Source organism: Dermacentor variabilis, unplaced genomic scaffold (genome assembly GCF_050947875.1).
Source record: "Dermacentor variabilis isolate Ectoservices unplaced genomic scaffold, ASM5094787v1 scaffold_13, whole genome shotgun sequence".
Taxonomy (NCBI): Eukaryota; Metazoa; Arthropoda; class Arachnida; order Ixodida; family Ixodidae; genus Dermacentor; species Dermacentor variabilis.
The window spans coordinates 10,176,475-10,195,439 of record NW_027460291.1 but is presented as its reverse complement, the minus strand read 5'-3'; the positions used below and the strand labels follow the sequence as shown (position 1 = coordinate 10,195,439).

Sequence of the window (18,965 nt, the reverse complement as noted above, 5' to 3'; positions counted from 1 at the left end):
TCCTGGAAATTTCTACGTGCATACAATGCGCAATGCACGAGTGTTTTTGCATTCCACTCCTTTGGAATGCGGCCGCTGGAGGGATCGTATCCACGACCTCGAGCCCCAAATTGCCATGGCGGCCGCCATAGTTACGAAATGCGTAAGCGTGAAGTGCAACACTGCCTTCCGGTACGAGTGTGGTACAAGCGTAGAACAGCTGCACACCTGATGCACAATTATTCGTCGCGGTTCTCCTGACCTTGTCGTGCCTGCCTAAATACCTTGAAAGGCAGCGCGCCTCTCGCGTATCGGAACGCGATAACAAGCGCTTAGGCCGCCCACGTGAGCCCCTATGAAAGATGACGGGCCACTGTACAAAATTATCACTGCGCAGAGAAGCCGATCCTTAAGTTCCAATTGTGTTCGCTTGTACAAATTAAGCAAACGTTATTAGACAGGAACAAATGAAGCAATGGAATTTTACGCACGTTGGGCGCCGCTGCCTCTTCGCCTACCATTGTTTCAAACGAAGTGACGGCGGCAGCGAGAGTTAGTATCGCGCGCTTTTGCTCCGGGGCATGCGGTTTGCTTGAAGAAAGTGAACGGCGTGCTTAACATCTCACGTTTGTCAATGTCAAAATAGAAAAGAAAGGCAACCTGCTCAAGAAAACGGGATTACTTACCTATCTGCAGAAGTTCGGCTGCGACTGTTTCGGCGTGCCTTCTCTCCAACGAGCATCATGACCTCTGCCGCGCAACTCAACAAAACAACCAGGCTCGCACATCAGTCGAAGACTAGTAGCTGGGTGAGCCAACGACTTCAACAGATAAACGTCCCACTTATCGTTGTTAAAGCATTTCACTAAAATGTGCGTCATTATGTTCGAAAAGAAAAAAAAAATACTCTCATCAGAAAGCACGAGGCGTCAACCACCGCACAACTTCAACCAGTAACTGAGTCCGGAAGCCGTTCACGGCTTCACTTTCGTATTGTGTTACAAAAACCTTTCAAACACAAAATAACGGCACTGAAAAACCGATAATTAATTAGCAATAATTTTTCATCCACTAGCCTTCATAAATTTTTAAGAACAACCTAATTTGTAGCGTAAACAATAAATACTACGACCAAAAAATGCGACTACGACACTAGCGGTAACCTTGTGTACTGTTGCAAAAGTGTGCGCAAAACGAAGCGACAGCGGTTGTAACCGCGTGCGCGCACACACACGCACACACACACACACACACACACACACACACACACACACACACACACACACACACACACACACACACACACACACACACACACACACACACACACACACACACACACACCGGAAAGCTACCTTGACTTATGTAGCGCCACCAAGAAATAAATATTACTGCTGATTTTGCTACTTCTGCAAAAGTAACGCTTCTAAAATAGTTTATAGCGCCTTTGCAGATGACGAGGTGACGAGTAAGGTATGATAAGAGTCTATTACCTGTATTGCTTTCATTTCCCTTTGGTTTCCTTCTATTTAACTGAACATACGAGACCTGCAGGCTTGGGGAGATGAGAGGACGACAGTTCGGCGAGGCTCAAATAAATCGCGTGCTTCTTGCAAGGCGAGAGTTGGCAGCAGCCGCAGATACAGCGATTAGCTGTGACGCTGTTGCGGCTGTTGCTGAATCCGAAGCTCTTTGAAGTCAATGGTTATTGGCGGCGAGGAGTTACGGAGTCGCCATCTATCGGAAGCGCCTCGCTGGAGTAGTATGAGGGATCACGCGGTGCGCTCCTCATAGGTTTTGCTGTCAGCGGTCACTGAAAACACCACGCGCGAGCTCTCCCGGACATTTCTTTGTGTACTTTTGAAACGAGAGAAGTTTTTTACTGTCTAAATAATAATCTTGGGCAAACTGAAATCACAGAATCGTTTACAGACGCTATTTCTTTACCGAATACGTACAGTGCACGCCACTGCGCGTGGTCGCCGCGATGGAGTCTCCCGAACCGGATTCTTGCGCGAAAGGTAGGCAAACGCTGAGAGCAGACTATGTGAAATATGTTCTTATAGTGTTTGTATAACTAAATGGAGCGTAATAGAATGAAGCCCCAATTCAGCGATCGCACAGGTTCGCAGCGACCGACTGCGCGTCTGCATGCTTGTCCGCGCACCGTTTCGCTTTCGCCGCGTGCGCGTTTTCGCACCGTGCCATGAGCTTTAGGCCGCAGAATATGAGCATTTGACAGTATACAAGCTATCATTGTTGCGTGGGCGCTATCAGAGCTGTTCAAAAATAATTTCATCGTAGAGACATCGACGCCTACGGGGACTGTCATGTGCAGCCGCGACGATTCAACCTTTTTTTTTTCTTCTTCTAAATTCTTGGACGTTTCAATATTATTTCTTGAGTTGCGCCGCACTGTATGTTTATCGGTGTTCCTAGCGTCAGATATTCCGCTGCTTTTTTGTAATCCAGTGCATTAATTCATAACGCAAACATAACCATATGCCATGCTTTTTTAAATGTGATTCTTACCGTTCCCTTCCACTCCAGTGAACTTGCCAGTATCTATAGCATCGACAAGTTCGTAGACCAAACCGTCATGACATTAGTCGGGCAGCGGACTCGGGCGAGCGTCTCAGTGCGCGTTTTTCCGAACATCGCAGACGCGGCGCCGTAGAAGAAATCTTCCTCGCGTCTGTGCTTGCTGCATACCCGAGTTGTAGCCGGTAACTGTTTGCCGGTTTTATGTTTCGCGAGCCAAGCTTCACGCAGCTTGTCCTGCGGCTATGTGGGTGACACCGGGCTCCGTTGCGTACGTCCGGCACTGCGGCACCGAGCCGTACCCTACCATGTTGCGCGCCTTCAAAGGCAGTCACTACCTATTGTAGTGCTTTCAATCGTTGTAAAGGAGATACTCGAAGCGGGAAACTCTCGCCACTGAATGAGGACCGCAGCGTAGGAGGGAATTTAAACTCTCGTTTCCAGCTCGCTTCGGCGCTCCCAAAGCAGCCGACGCGGCCGCTATGTCCACGTGATCCCTAATGGCACGTCACGCCGACGGTGGCGCCAGCTTTTCCAGCGGTGGAGCTCGAGGCCAATAGCGGCTGCGCGCTGCGATCTCAAAGCGCGTTCGTTCTTTGATCTTGTGGCGATACACTCCGCGCATATTTCTGCGCACCCTCCGTCTTCTTATCATCTGGCCCAGCATAACACAGCTGCACGCTGGACTGCTTGGTCGATAAAACATAGCGCACCCCCACGTCACCCGAAGTATGCGTCACCGACGGTGGCTATAAAAACAGGCTGCCTGGCTGAGAAAGACCGTTCTACCTTCCGCTACTGGGACGAAGGTAGCGTTGATATGCCCGTCCACTGCCATCGTTAGTCGAATAAAGAATCGTTACGTTTTTATGTTGGGATTCGTCCTTCGGCAGACATCCCACAATCTCTAGTACTACGGACACTGGATAAAAAAAAACATTTGCTTTACGGACAGAGGGTACGTCGCAGGAAATTCGAAGGCCTCACACGTGTATGTTTGTAGCGTGTGCGCGCTTGCATCCTACGGTTCCCACAGCGCGTCCGATACTCGAAGGTAGCGTCGTCGCGTGTCAGCGCCTGTCTTATCGCCGGCGGCACTGCCACCGTGTCTACTTTTGGGCAACTCCACATGCGCGTAGTCACCGTGTTTGCAAATGAATTTCGCATTCTTCTGCTCCCCGAAACGTGCTCATTTCGGATCGTACCAATGGCTATGTCATCTAGTGTATGTTAAAACGACGATGGCATTTGTACACCGGCGAAGAAATAAATCCTTATGAACTTGGGCGGTCATGAATCTAGTCTATCGTTGCAGTTTTTACGTAGCGAAAACGGCTACGAATGTGGGGCGGTCCCGGAGGTAGGCGCTACAAAGCGCCAGCTGTAGCGACAGCACGAGGAAGTGGCACGCGGCGCACGCGCCAAGCATTTCAGAGCTTAGTGGCTTTCGAATGAGAGGAGTATGCGCGCGCTCGTGGCCTACACTCTAAGAACAGTTTGCACCCTTTGGCGTGCCCCTTCTGCCACACAACGATAGTCGTCATCTGCCTTGATGTGTTTCCTTTCTTTGACGCTGCGAGCCCGGTACTTTCCAGTAACGAACGGCACGCGTGTTATCAGCATGATAGCATTGCCGACAGGAAATAGCAAGGAAGGTAACAAAGTGCTGGCATGACCACGTGTCACAGAGGAAGGTGAGCTAATCTTCCAAGGAGATGAAATTATCTTGCTTACGGACGGTGCGGCCTGTTTCAGACTCCGCGCTGTATCATATGCATTGAGAAGTTGTCTTCGTGCATTGCGCATTGGCGATGTAGTTCGATGCAGTTTATCTAGATTTGTTCATGACAAGAAACTCGTACATTGGCGTTTAGTTTCAGGCGAGGGCATATAGGTAGCCAGTAGATGCGAAGTCAGCCGAAGTGTGGAGTCAAGCGCTATTCGTCTGCTGATGCAGAACACGACGCGCTGTGTGCTCTGATTGGCTACATGCCAGCGAGCCAAGTGCAGCACACGACCTCGTAGCCTCCGCCCGGCACTACACCCGCCTACATGAGCCTGCACGAAGTGCAGGTTAAAAAAAATAGCCCTATTGATTTCATGCGTGTAGCGTTTACTATATAATCTTTGCTCACTTAAATATTTAAACATAAAAGAAATAGCGATACACTTCACTTTCAATAACAACCTCCATTCCTTTGATTCGCAACGCGGCGCTTTGTCGCAACACTTCTTTAATTTGTCTTTTGTGCCAGTTTGCGGAAACAAGGAACGCACCGCGTACCGAATTGCGCCCCCTCCAGGCACTGTTCGAATGCGGCGCTACTGTGGCGACTGGCGAATGCGATGCTTTGGTGTCATGCGGGTGAACGAACCTTAAGCGTCAAGCACGCGTTAGTGGCTCGGCGTTCAAGCTTTGAAAGCTCCGTCTAGAGCAAGAGGAGAATGGTTATTTTGACCCGTGGGGCCCGTGCAAGGAGTAGGTGATAATCTACCCGACCACTCATGTTTGTGTTGAGAGTGGAAGACGAAGAACCTCGGGATCGCTCCAAATAAACAAGACAGTTCTCGAAAGTACGCATATCAGCATCTCGACGCGAGTGCACGTTCAGCCATTTCTCAGCGCTTTAGGCTTGGGTTCGTCGCTCGTCTCGCAAGCAAAGCGCTCAAGTTAAATTAGGGGCGTCGAGTGCTGCAAGCTGAACGGCACCGCGGTCGCCGCCGACACATTTCCGTGCCCCGTCCTTTGAGTAGCTCAATCGACAGCGTTATCGCGAACACGCTCTCTTCGCGCCGGGCCTAGCCCGTGTCGGCAGCCCATAACCTACGACGTGCGCAAACACGGCTGGCTCCCGCGCACGCGCCGTGATGGCCTCCCGCACCCTCCCCGAAGCCGAGAAAACAATGAGCAAGCGGGATACGCGGGACCGACCACCGCCGTTACGCCGCGCCGGCGGCTCGCTGGCAGAGAAAGCAAAAACGAGGCTTGCTGGGGAGGGCTGGGACCAAATAAACCGCCGCCGCGTCCTGAAGGGTGCAACAAATCCAAGCGGCAGCTCCTTCCCGCTCCTCCAGCGGGGCCAAAATGGCGGATGGAGAGCAGTCTCGCGGGGCCGGCAGCCAATCGCCCGAAGCCACGCCTCTCCCACGGGATGTTCCCATGGCAACAGCCGCTGAGGAGCGGAAAGGAGGTCGAGAGCAGGCGAGCGGTCTGGTCTCGCGGGATCTATCGAGCTAGCAAGGGGCCACTCGACGCAATCTCGGCCCGGGCGCGGCGATAAGCAGCGGGGCGCGTGTCTTCTTTTACTTACATTAGCTTATCGCGTTGCTGTGCCCACAAAAGGAGAGCCGGGGAACACCGTCGCAGCGGCCGCCGGCAGTGCGACGCGAAAAACGAATAGCTTTCTCGGGCTCATCCCACACGCATCACCCGCCACGGACCGTTCCGTACACAGTAGGCAAGGGGGGTGAGGCAGCGGGCGCAGGTTCGTGTCGCGGTTCCGAGTGGCGCGGAAAGCGGCGGCGGCGTTCGCGATCCGACCGCCGTCTGTCGAGACGCGTCGTGCGCATCGTTCCTCTCCACTCGCTCCTGGCTGGCGGCCATATTGGGCCTGAGTTTATTGCGCTCGCCTCACGCACAAGTGGCTTCCCCGAACCGCGGTCTCTCGCTGCTGTCGCTGTTTATTCAGCGAAATGGAATGGCTAGAAGAAGCGTCCCTGCCGGCCACTACCGCTCTCCCAAGTGACAGGCATAGCCTTCAGTTAACTGTGCACTGCGCGCGTATTTCTTGCCACGGTGTGGAACATACCCACAACCACGCTAAGCCCGCCCGCCGCTCCTCTCGCCACCGGTCGTGGCCCCTCTTGGTTTGTGCCTCTCTTGGGCGGCAATAGGGAGAGGGGGTGCCGTGTCGTGTGCTGGCGGCGCGCTTTTTCGCTTTGCCGGGCGACGTCGTTAAAAATCGGTTGGTGTCCGGGAGCGGGGTCCCGGCTCGCCGGTTGATATAATTGACTCGGAAAAGAGCGTGTTCTCTCCCGGCAAGCATCCGAAATGGGAGCCGGACAATTATCGGCGGCGGCCGCAGCGAGAAGCGCGGCACAGACGCTCGGCGAGAACTCGAATGCTCTCCCTCGCTCCTGACTTTTTTCTTTCTTTTGGTTTTCACCCGCTTTAGTTTATTGCGGGGGAAAGAAGAGGGGGGGGGGGGGTCGAGTGTGGCCGGGCTACTCGTTAACTGCCCGCAGGGTGTACGCGGGTCGTCATTCGTCGTGTTTTCACGTTCGTTTCTGTTTTGTCCCGCTTTCTTGATTTTGCTCGTTTCCAAGTGCTCCGTTTATTTCGAGTTTCGCCGCGAAAGTCGCTCGCCGTCGATGCTATCGCGTTTCCTAGCCGCGACGCCGGTTCATTTGCTGAGAAGAAGGTCCCGCATTAGTGTGGGGCGCAGCTTCTCGATTTTAATCGCCGCGATGCGATGAGAGCTTAATCGTAGTCGAGCAAACAAGCCATACGACTCCCCGAAGCGCGCGCGCTGTGCTGCTCGCGGTCTCCCATCTCGGCATCTGTTCTGGCCTCCCGGATCGAGCCATCTTGGCCAGCGACGGCCGCGAGCTTTCGCATGCCCGGTAAACGAGAAAGAGGGGCCACTCGGAACAGTGCGTATAACTTGTCCAATCTCGCAGCTCCACGGGCGTGTCGCTGCCATTGGCGCGCGTTACGTGCGTCGAATCGCCGATGAGCAACAAGCGTTTATCGCGCGCTCTGCGCATCTCTCTCCCGAGTCTCGTGGGTTTCGCGTCTGCGCGGGGAGATATAGTTGCTGCGGATGCTCGTTGCCTTTCTCGACTCGTGTTTATTATCTACGCCGCAGTAACGGCCCAATCAGGTCTGCGCCCCGGACCAACGAGTGCACGATCGCGAGTGCCTGCTCGCCCCCCCCCCCCCCCTTTTATATTTGGCGCCGCCGCCCAGTGTGCACCGATAGGCAAGGCATGCGCCATTCCCTTGCACCGCTGGCCCGACCTGAGCGCGTAGGGATCACGGAGTGAGCATTTTTAAATGACGCTCTGTTATTGCGTGCGCCATACATGCACCATTGCAGTTCTCGATCTCTCTCTGTTCACTGCGACGTTAGGCCGCCAGTAGTCACCACCGACGTCATCGTCATTACTGAAACCAACTCCCAAACGCCTACTGCGGCACCCTTTTCAATCTTCAGCTACCTCTCGCCGCTTGCGTTACATCAGAAAGGCGTCTATTGCATCACAGCTGGTTCGACCGCCGGTTCCATGCAGCGTACAGCTCGCTGAGCTGCGCGTCTGCGAAAAAGAAATATTCTCGGCGGTTGTCACGCATCTCCGCGCGAGCATTGCGCGTGCTGCGCGCGGCGTGATTCGACCATTACGGGCGTTTCTATAATGAGAGCAGCATCCCGGGGGAGAACTACAGCCTCGAGGAAAGCTGCGTCACAACCGCATCAATGAAGGGCTGTATTGTCATTTCTTCCCTCTCGATTTGGTTGCAGTTTAAAGAAGGATTAAAGTATGGGTTTTATGTTTCGAAACCACGATATGATTATGAGACGCGTCGTAGTGGCGGACTCTGCATTAATTTTGACCACCTGGGGTTCTTTAAGGGGCACCTAAACACACGGGTGTTTTTGCATTTCGCCGCCATCGAAATGCGGCACCCCGCGTTTGGCATGCAACACGCACGAAAGCCACGTAGCAAACATGGCGGCTTCAGTTCATTTAGCATTCTTTTTTACAGAAATGAGGCTGGTAAATGCGATAACATTATAAATGATGTACCGTCCATATACAATAAAATATTGCTTCTACTAAACAAATATACAAAAAGCAAAAAAGATGCAACGACAGGAATACATCACCCCATACATCACCTCGCGCGTAGTGTCAGTAAAGAGTGAGAAAAAATACATGTACATATCAAGAGAGGGGGAGGGGAATAGGGAGGGGAGAAAATCTGATGCATAAACATACCACATACGCGGGATGGCTGTGAAGTATGTTCTCGAAAAAAAAGAGGACAAAAATAACCTAATACTACTAGTAAAACATTAAAGCTGTGCAACAAATTTGTGAAGAAAAAAAAGCCATAGGGAAAGCTGGATGCACATAATTCATTCTTACGTATCTGCTCAAGTATACATTAGATACTACGCCAAAGAAAGCAAAAAGAAGGAAGAAAAAAGGAACATTTGCAAAACTACACACGTGTGCAAAACTTCGTGAGACGTACTACAGTGGCACTATTTTGGTGCATTCAGTGGTGCTAATTAAACGTTGATTACTTTCCTAATATTAATTAAAGGGCACTTTTAATTAAAACTATTTTTCCCTCCTTCCTAGTCATGGTGTCAACGTTAATGCTGTGTGGGAATTTAAAACGAGAACAGGGCATGACATGCTTTTAAAACCACAGCCAATCCGTGAAAAACGTATCAACGATGCGCCGCATTGCCTTATGTTTTAAGGTGTTTCGAAGGATTTTTTTTTTTTAGGTTGCATAGTGTTAGGAAAAAAATATTATTGAGACCTTGCTTGTATTTGATGAAACATTGAAATGGCGCAATTGTTCGATTCGAAACACATTCAATAATTTGAATAGCTTACAAGTATGACCGATAAGGGGCCCCTGCAATATGACGGATTACCTTGTTCTGTATTCTGCGCAATTGCGACTGATTGTTTGCGTGGTGTTTCCTCAAGCAAGGCCGCAATAATTTATGTGCGAATTAAGAATGGATTTACAATTTAGTCACTTAAATGTGGATGGAACTATATCTCGAATCCTAGAAACTACATCCCATGCCGTCACAACAATGCTTTGGTAATGCACATGGCAATATCAGATTAAGTTTTCCCTGAAACTCACCTCCGATGTTTTAACATATTTTACTAGCTCAATATCCTTATGGTGGAGGACTGCGATAAATATTCTTTAAGACTTGCTTTAAATATTGCAGCATTGACAACTACAGAGTTGGGTCTATGCCAATGAAGCAACTTTTCCAACACGTCATGAGTTAATAGATAGATAGATAGATAGATAGATAGATAGATAGATAGATAGATAGATAGATAGATAGATAGATAGATAGATAGATAGATAGATAGATAGATAGATAGATAGATAGATAGATAGATAGATAGATAGATAGATAGATAGATAGATAGATAGATAGATAGATAGATAGATAGATAGATAGATAGATAGATAGATAGATAGATAATAGAGCTGTGCCAACTGATTGAAAAAACAGACTAGTATCGTCGGCATAAATTATAGATTCGGCACTCTGACCATTGCATACAATATTGTTCACATAAACAACAACGGGCATAAAATACTACGCCGTGGAACGGCCGCAGTTGTTTCAAAATAAGGAATGAGTTGTGTCTTTCATGTTTACACAATTTTGTTCTGTGTTCTAGATAAGATTTTATGGATTTGGGGCAACGTACACGGAAACCACGATAATCAAGTTTAGTTAACAGAATTTCATGATGGATTCTGTCAAACGCCTTAGAAAAATCAATATATATGCCCGATGCCCGCATTCTTGCCTCAAACCTTTCCAGTATTAGTTGTTTTTGTGAAAATAGGGCGTGTTTAGTAAATAAGCGTCGACGAATTTACGAAAATTTACGAAATAATGAGAGCTGTTTGGTTGATCTTGATCTCTGTACTCTAAACAGTGCTGTAATTGGAGGGAACACGGAGGATAGGGCGCCGTGTGTGTGCACCTGAGTGGCGCGATAAAGGCGGGCCAACGAAGGAGGGCGGAAATGACGGATAAAGTGAACAGCATTTTTTTACGAAATTTGTTCCCAGATTTTAGTAAGTCTCACTAGCGATCGCGCGAACATTTTCTCCTCATCGAGGTCATTAACCTGTGAGAGTCGGTGACTAATTGCATTCGAAAAACAGCTTGAACAGCGGACGGCAACTTGACGCAATCCTCTCCGGCATCGTTAATTACAGGGGCCACGAATGCGAAAGGCCTGAAGACAGACATTTGCAAGCGAGCCGCCGAGCTGTATCGTCGACGAACAATGAAGCTGTGAAAAGAGGCAAGCAAACTGCATGCTTGCGAAGGGCAGCGCAGGCAAGATGAAACGCGTCCACGCTTGGCGCCGCCATTTTCTTTTATTGCCGGCTACCGTGGTGAAAGAATTGACAGACACGGCGAAAGGCTGCGCGCTCGAGGGACATTCGTTAAATTGACATTCGAATGCGTTGCTACTTGTTTTTTCACACTAAATGTCGTGGGTTCGACTGCCCTAATTTACGCTACCTTAATTAATTTTGCCTTAGTTAACTTCGCCCTAGTTAGCACAAAAGGACGCGGGTACGGCTCCTGCCGAAGGAAGAGGGTTCGAGTACCTTAATGAACTCTATATTTATTAACAGTGCCTTAATTAACTTGGTGAATTACTCGGGGACTAATTGCATTGGAAAAACAGCTTGAACAGCGGACGGCAACTCGACGCAATCCTCTCCGGCACCCGAGCGGCGCCTTTATCGCGCCACTCAGGTGCTGCACGCACGGCGCCCTATCCTCCGTGTTCCCTCCAATTACAGCACTGTTTAGAGTACAGAGATCAAGATCAACCAAACAGCTCTCATTATTTCGTAAATTTTCGTAAATTCGTCGACGCTTATTCACTAAACACGCCCTATTTCAATTCAACTAACACCAAATGTCGTGGGTTCGACTGCCACCAAATGTCGTGGGTGCCTGAATTAACTCTGTCCTAAATGACTTTTTCATCTTGCCGTGATGCGCGGCACCGGAGCCAGCTGCGGAGGGCGACGAACGCGCGAGCTCGCGTGGCCGGGCTGTCGGGTCTAACGAGTTCCGGAAACTTGCCCTCCTCCTCTCCACTCTCTCCAGATATTAATGTAATAAGAAAATATGTATATGCAGAAGAACTGATCAAACTCCGCCAGTCCTGAAATAAAGTCCGCGGTGTATGCAGTCGCCATATCCTGATGGCCCCCGCGTCGCGACGTCCCGATCTGCTCGGCAGAAATACGTGCAATGGCGACAGTAACGGGGGCAAACGGGCAACATTTAGTCCCTGTCGAAGATGGACGCCCCAAAGCGGCGCTTCTGTTATTACATAAAAAAAAAAGAAAAAACATTCCTAATAAATATCGCATAATGGTCAGCCAGCAAACCTTACATTCTCAGTGTTATATAATAAGGAAGCGTGAGTGGCAGCAAGCTCAACGAAAAGAAAGGTGTTTCTTACGTGCTCCTTGCAAAGGAAAAAAAGAAAGAGAGAAAGCCCGCATTATTTATTTCAAGGACGCATGCATTCGGATTTCGCGAAAAAATACGATCAAGAAAGCTTGAAGGTGTTACACTTGTGCGGAAAGTTATTATTGTGATTAGCGGGAACTTGATCCACTTTTCGCTGTATTCGTTTGCCCTCGGCTAATCTCATTCACGTCAATTTGATCACTGGGTAGTGCATGGTTTGATGGCTAGAGCATCGGGAGGCTTAGCTCAGGGAACGGGTTACGAAACCAACCGTTGGATCAACTTGGTTGACTGAGTGTGTGACACGACCAACGTGCTGCTCTTCGATGAAACTCTCTCATAGCAACTTGTGCCGCTGGTTATGTGACACATGCTCTTTAAGTGAACCACTGTGACTAGGAATCGGGCGGCAGAAGCAAGACCAGCAAGTACTCTCAAGTTCTTCTCACAAGGAGACATGATAATAATAGCCTTGGTGAAAGACGGTAAGAAAGTTGCCTGACATTATATGCCTGCCGCGTGGCAGCGGCAGGCAGATAGCGGTGGCGTAGAGGTAGAGCATCCGCCTCGCGTGCAAGAGGACCGTGGTTCGAATCCCAGTGCTGCGCAATTTTCCACCGGATAAGAAAAAACAATCCGCGTGTCGATAAAATTGCATGAACAGGCTGGAGTGCTGCCTGATCCCCATGACCAGAACCAGTAACGCACTCCCTCACCAGAACAGGATTGGCCAACCTGGTGCAGTACTTGGCCACAACCTCCTATGTGACAACAACAAACCCCGACCCTCAGTCCCCAGCAGCTGCGGAGCAACTGAGCACGGCGGCGGTCAGACCTGCGACGCAGCAGAGGGTGCTAAGAATCCTTGACTCCGGACAGGCCGCCATTGGAATCTGAACCTGGCAACGTTTAACGCTAGAACGTTATCGAGTGAGGCGAGTCTAGCAGTTCTATTGGAGGAATTAGAGGGCAGTAAATGGGATATAATAGGCCTCAGTGAAGTTAGGAGGACAAATGAAGCATATACAGTGCTAAAAAGCGGACATTTCCTGTGTTACCGGGCTTAACGGAGAGACGAGAACTAGGAGTCGGATTCCTGATTAATAAGAATATAGCTGGTAACATACAGGAATTCTATAGCATTAACGAGAGGGTGGCAGGTCTTGTTGGGAAACTTAATAAGAGGTACAAATTGAAGGTCGTACAGGTGTACGTCCCTACATCCAGTCATGATGACCAGGAAGTCGAAAGCTTCTACGAATTGTCGATGGGTAAAGCCAAACAAAATACACTACTCATGGGCGACTTCAATGCCAAGGTAGGGAAGAAGCAGGCTGGAGATAAGGCAGTGGGGGAATATGGCATAGGCGCTAGGAATAGCAGGGGAGAGTTATTAGTAGACTTTGCAGAACAGCAGAATATGCGGATAATGAATACCTTCTTCCGCAAGCGGGATAGCCGAAAGTGGACGTGGAGGAGCCCGAGTGGCGAGACTAGAAATGAAATAGCCCTTATACCCAGCGCTAACCCTGGCATCATACAAGATGTGGACGTGCGCGGCAAGGTAAGCTGCAGTGACCATAGGATGGTAAGAACTCGAATTAGCCTAGACTTGAAGAGGGAACGGAAGAAACTGGTACACAAGCAGCCAATCAATGAGTTAGCGGTAAGAGGGAAACTAGAAGAATTCAGGATCAAGCTACAGAACAGGTATTCGGTTTTAACTCACGAAGAGGACCTTAGTGTTGGAGATACGAACGACAATCTTATGGGCATCATTAAGGAGTGTGCAATAGCAGTCGGTGGTAACTCCGTTAGACATGATGCCAGTAAGCTAACGCAGGAGACGAAAGATCTGATCAAGAAACGCCAATGTATGAAAGCCTCTAACCCTACACCTGGAATAGAACTGGCAGAACTTTCGAAGTTAAGCGACAAGCGCAAGACAGCTGACATAAGGAAGTATAATATGGATAGAATTGAACATGCTCTCAGGAACGGAGGAAGCCTAAAAGCAGTGAAGAAGAAACTAGGGATAGGCAAGAATCAGATGTATGCGTTATGAGATAAAGCCGGCATTGTCATTACTAATATGGATGAGATAGTTCAAGTAGCCGACGAGTTCTATAGAGATTTGTACGGTACCAGTGGCACCCACGACGATAATGGAAGAGAGAATTGTCTAGAGGAATTGGAAATCCCACAAGTAACGCCGGAAGAAGAAAAGAAAGCCTTGGGAGCTATGCAAAGGGGGAAGGCCGCTGGGGAGGATCAGGTAACACGAGATTTGTTGAATAAAGGTGGGCAGATTGTCCTAGAAAAACTGGCGACCCTTTATACGCAATGCCTCATGACTTCGAGCGTACCGGAATCTTGGAAGAACGCTAACATAATCCTAATCCATAAGAAAGGAGACGCCAAGGACTTGAAAACTTATAGACCGATCAGCTTACTGTCTGTTGCCTACAAAGTATTTACTAATCATCACGAATCGTACGAATAAGGAACACCTTAGACTTCTGTCAACTAAAGGGCCAGGCTGGATTCCGTAAAGGCTACTCAACAATAGACCATATTCACACTATCAATCATGTGATATAGAAATGTGCGGAATATAACCAACCCTTATATAGAGCTTTGATTGATTACGAGAAAGCGTTTGATTCAGTCGAAACCTCAGCAGTCATCGAGGCATTGCGAAATCAGGGTGTAGACGAGCCGTATGTAAAAATACTCAAAGATATCTTTGCGGCTCCACAGCCACCACAGTCCTCCATAAGGAAAGCAACAAAATCCCAATAAAGAAAGGCGTCAGGCAGGGAGACATGATCTCTCCAATGCTATTCACAGCGTGTTTACAGGAGGTATTCAGAGGCCTGGATTGGGAAGAATTGGGGATAAGAGTTAATGGAGAATACCTTAGTAACTTGCGATTCGCTGATGATATTGCCTCGCTTAGTAACTCAGGGGACCAATTGCAATGCATGCTCACTAACCTGGAGAGGCAAAGCAGAATAGTGGGTCTAAAAATTAATCTGCAGAAAACTAAAGTAATGCTTAACAGTCTCGGAAGAGAACAGCAATTTACAATAGGCAGCGAGGCACTGGAAGTCGTAAGGGAATACATCTACTTAGGGCAGGTAGTGACTGCGGATCCGGATCATAAGACTGAAATAATCAGAAGAATAAGAATGGGCTGGGGTGCGTTTTGCAGGCATTCTCAGATCATGAACAGCAAGTTGCCATTATACCTCAAGAGAAAAGTGTATAACAGCTGCGTCTTACCAGTACTCATGTACGGGGCAGAAACCTGGCGGCTTACTGAGAGGGTTCTACTTAAATTGAGGACGACGCAACGCGCTATGGAAAGAAGAATGATAGGTGTATCGTTAAGGGATAAGAAAAGAGCAGATTGGGTGAGGGAACAAACGCGAGTTAATGACATCCTAGTTGAAATCAAGAAAGAGAAATGGGCATTGGCAGGAAATGTAATGAGGAGGGAAGATAACCGATGGTCATTAAGGGTTACGAACTGGATTCCAAGGGAAGGGAAGCGTAGCAGGGGATGGCAGAAAGTGAGGTGGGCTGATGAGATTAAGAAGTTTGCAGGGACAACATGGCCACAATTAGTAAATGACCGGGGTAGTTGGAGAGAAAGAGAGAGAGAGTAAAACTTTATTCAATGTAAATAAAATAAGGCACGATGGTTGGAGCCCCTATTCCAGCGCCCCACTGGCACGAGCGGCTCGCTGGGCTTGGTCCAGAAGAGCCAACTGGCTCTCCCGACCCTCGTCCGCAAGCCATGCCTCCCACTGCCTATTCCTCATTAGTGGATGTTGGTGTAATATGGGACTGTCTATGGCGTAGTTGGAGAAGTATGGGAGATGCCTTTGCCCTGCAGTGGGCGTAACCAGGCTGATGATGATGATGATGATGATCTGCCTGCCAGCTGCGGCTGTGAAAATAACCAATCGCACGCTATGGAGCGAAGATGTGAGCATGAGTACAAATGAGTACAATGTACAATGAGCGAAGTTCGGTTATACATGCCGTTTGTGTACATGCTGGCGATAAACATGATGATGCTATCTACGACAAACGGCACGAAAGCTAGATGAAGAACCATTAAAAGTTTTTGGTTCTAAAAGGAACATGAGAGGCATACGTGATAGCGTGGATGTTGATATCTACGTTGTAACACACTCAGGACGAACAATGCTCCCAGTTTTAAATAATAATAATAATAATAATAATAATGTGTGCGCTGTTTCGTTATACTATACCCTAGCTTGTCAGTGATCAGCGTCGTGGTTTGGAAGCGAAAAAAGGGCCGCCCACGTAAACGTCGACTTCTAGGAGCAGCGTACATGCAGATTTGCGCGGAGGCCGGCACGCAAGAATTAATCAATCGCGTATGCCGGAGTGCATAGCTCAATGTACGTTGTATCGTACAAATTCGATGAATGTCTCCTTTTTTAACATCTGCCTTTAAATTTTAATGTCATTTATTTTATTACCTTGTGTTGTGCGTATCTGTGTGTTGTGCGTACCTTGTGTTGTGCGTATGCTGTGCATAATTGAAGATTTTAAGCTTCGTGGATCACTTCTTTTAAGGCGAACTTCTTATATTATCAACAGATTTTCACGGTCCTTTCGAGCTCTTCTTGATGGGGTTCTACTGTAGGTATATTATAATGTGTATAACAGCGCTACCTTTTCTGATGCACTAACGAAAATGGACACAGTCATCGTTTCGCCAACTTCAATATGAAGAAGAGAATAAAAGGAGATAAAAGTTATTATAAACGGGTGGGTATTAATTTCTATGCAAAATATTCTCCCCAAAATATGAGTGAGTCCGCAGGGAAAACCAATCTGCAATCCGAGAGAAGTTGTATTTGGAATGTATATTTTTTAAATTATACGATGTTACGTGCCAAAACCGCGATCTCATTATGAGGCACGCCGCAGTGGATTTATCTGGATTATCTGGATTCGTTTTGTGCACCTGGGGTTCTCTAACGGGCACCTAAACCTTAGTACACGGGTGTTTTTGCGCTCGGCCCCCACGAAATGCGGCCTCCCTGGCCGGCATTTAATCCCGCGGTCTCGTGCTCAGCAACGCAATACTAAAGCGACTAAGCGACTACGACAGGTTTTTGCAAAGTAATGCAGAGCATCGTTAATACAACGCGAAATGCATAGAAGGTGAACGAACACATTCACCGAACGTAGCGAAAAGACGCTGGAGGTTTCTACCAGTGGCAATGACCTTACAATAACCACATGTCCCGATATATCACTGGTTTTTTTATTGATATAATATAAGCAGATGTTGACGCACAATTTAAGGCGCCGGCTATTCCTTATCTCTTGAATGGTTCCATCATACAACATACAGGGTTCAAGATCACATATGAAATAATCTTTTCACGGAAGCACCAGGACTTATCACGCAACGTTTTCACAGAAAGACTATGACGTAATAAACACATGGTGCATACAATATACAAGGTAAATGTCTCCACAGTTATGTAGATAAAAGTCTCAAAAATACAAACGATACTGTCGCCTAATGACAGTCTCTAGTCAGCGGGTGGTACATTCATCGCGTAAATTCATTATCACGTATAGTCACAACAAAACAGCCAACATAACATAATTCGCAAATACATGCATGTATACAGCGACAATGAATTGAAAGGAACAATAAAAGCGTTAATAACATCCAACAATGCCGCGGTCTTCAAGAAAAGCCTTTAGTGCTCTTAAAGCGCTCTTCTGCAAAGACGTTGTTAGACAAGGACCCAAAAGTTTCTTTAAACTGAAAGGTCTGTGGTCTAATTTAATTAGGGTTGATTAAAGTTGGCATCTTGGTGTGTCGTGACGTGGGCAATCTAGAAGGAGGTGATATACATCTTCGTCTACAAATCCACAATCACATTCCGGGGTTTCCGCACGGCCATTTCTGTGTAAGAATTGCTTTGTGTAGGCAGTGCCTAGCCTTAATCAATGAATAAGGGTTTCTATACTACTGTCTAATGATAATGAAAATTTGACTTCAATAAATAGATCAATATGGTATAAGTCCGAGCCCTTGGAATTCTGGTCAACCAAGTGTTTCTACACATTTTGAAAGACGTTGTCCTTATAATGCAACGTCACTCATTCTTTGATATTGGGAGCGGAACCACATCATCTTTGAGGTGTGCTTGTCGTGCTGCTTCATCGGCTGCTGTGTTGCCAGGAATGTTACAATGCCGTGGTATCCACTGAAATACTATTGCATGTTTCGCTGCGCTTGCCTTTGTGAGGTTTTTAGGTGTCTCGTATATTATACTATCACTGAATATTTTCCATTTTGTACTCCAGAGTGATGTTAGAGCCGCCTGTGAATCGCTGCAAATTACGCATTTTTGTGCATCTCTTACTGACAATATAAATTTTATCGCACATAGGATTGCGAACAGTTCAGCCGTTGTGGATGAAGTCGCACGAGATAACTTAAATGACTCTTCTTTGTTGAGGTGCGGTATAAGGAATGATGAAGTTGAAGAGGTTGATGTACTGGAGCCATCTGTGTAGACGTGTGTGCATCGTGAATACCGCATATATATCTGGTAAAGTGCTAGCTGTTGAGCAGCTTGAATGATCATGTGTCTTTTTCTGAATATCCCATCTACTGACAATTCGATTTTTGGAAGTGTAAGCAGCAATGGAGGATATTCGACGTCTCAGTTCCAAAGTTCATTTCTTGGCAATATGCGAAGATTTCCTCGAATTTCTATATGAACATAACAGTTATCTCGTTTCATTATGTCTATAGCCAATGGATGACTTTTACGCTGTGTTTGAAGACGAAAATAATGTCGGCATGTTTCTGTAGTTCGCATAACTGGAAATAGTGATTGGCGAGCCTCAGCTATTACAAGAGAGCTAGAAGTCGCTCGTGGAACTCCTAGACGTATGCGTAGTCCTCTAGCTAAACGTCTTTGAAGTCGCTCTTCTGCCGTGTGGGAAAGTCCGTGTAAGATGGGCGTGGAATACAGAATTTTTTGTCGTATTAATGCATTAAAAACAGTCAGCATGGACGATACTGATCCGCCCCATGATGTGCTTGCGAGTCTGCCAAGTACAGTCACCATGGCATCGACC

At 47.7% G+C, this 18,965-nt stretch overlaps 1 protein-coding gene across 2 annotated transcripts in view; it reads left to right on the top strand.

The window, feature by feature from the left end:
- Positions 1–18,965, top strand: part of LOC142566715 (uncharacterized) — a 168,693-nt gene that overhangs the window by 82,830 nt on the left and 66,898 nt on the right. The gene's annotated exons all lie outside the window — the stretch shown is intronic.